This window comes from Gossypium hirsutum, chromosome A08 (genome assembly GCF_007990345.1).
Source record: "Gossypium hirsutum isolate 1008001.06 chromosome A08, Gossypium_hirsutum_v2.1, whole genome shotgun sequence".
In the NCBI taxonomy this organism is placed as follows: Eukaryota; Viridiplantae; Streptophyta; class Magnoliopsida; order Malvales; family Malvaceae; genus Gossypium; species Gossypium hirsutum.
In genome coordinates this window covers 63,457,678-63,458,442 of record NC_053431.1, presented here as the reverse complement: position 1 = coordinate 63,458,442, position 765 = coordinate 63,457,678, and the positions used below count along the sequence as shown (strand labels likewise).

At 38.7% G+C, this 765-nt stretch overlaps 1 non-coding gene across 1 annotated transcript; it reads right to left on the bottom strand.

The window, feature by feature from the left end:
- LOC121205510 (small nucleolar RNA R71) lies at positions 1-107 on the bottom strand. Its single transcript, XR_005900586.1, has one exon. It is a non-coding gene; the product is annotated as a small nucleolar RNA R71 (small nucleolar RNA).
- Between the last annotated feature and the right edge of the window lie 658 nt (positions 108-765).

Sequence of the window (765 nt, the reverse complement as noted above, 5' to 3'; positions counted from 1 at the left end):
AAGTTGAGGAACAAGATCACAACTTTCCAACAATTGGATGACGAGTCTTTGTATGAGGCTTGAGAGCGATTCAAGGAGTTACTTCATAAGTGCCCTCATCATGGGATTCCTCATTGTATCCAGTTGGAGACATTCTATAATGGTCTCAATGCACATACAAGATTGATGGTAGATGCTTCTGCGAATGGTACAATTTTGCTTATGTCTTATAATGAGACTTATGAGATCATTGAGAGGATTGCGAGCAACAACTATCAATGGCCAACAAATCGAAAAGCTTCAGGAAGACTTTAGTCGAAGTTCATGAAGTTGATACTCTCACTTCGTTATCAGCTTAGGTATTATCTATTTCCTCTATGTTAAAGTAGTTTATCGCTAATGGTGCTAATAATTTACAGCTTAGCCACCAAGTCCGTTTGAAGTAGTTTCTTGTGTGTATTGTGGGAAAGGTCATTTTTTCGAGAATTGCCCATTGAATCCCGAGTCAGTGTATTATATGGGGAACCAACATCAAAATAGGAGTGGACAAGGACCTCATTCCAACTTCTATAATCCTTCATGGCGTAATCACCCTAAATTTTCTTGGAGCAACCAAGGAAATGGACCAAACAACAACTTTATACAGCATAGACCCAACCAATCTTAAGGGTTTAATTAGCAAGCTCCAAAACCACCTCAAACTGAATCATCAAATAGTTTGGAGAACTTGTTGAAAGTATTCATGGTGAAAAATGACGCTTTGATCCAGAGTCAAGCAGCAACACT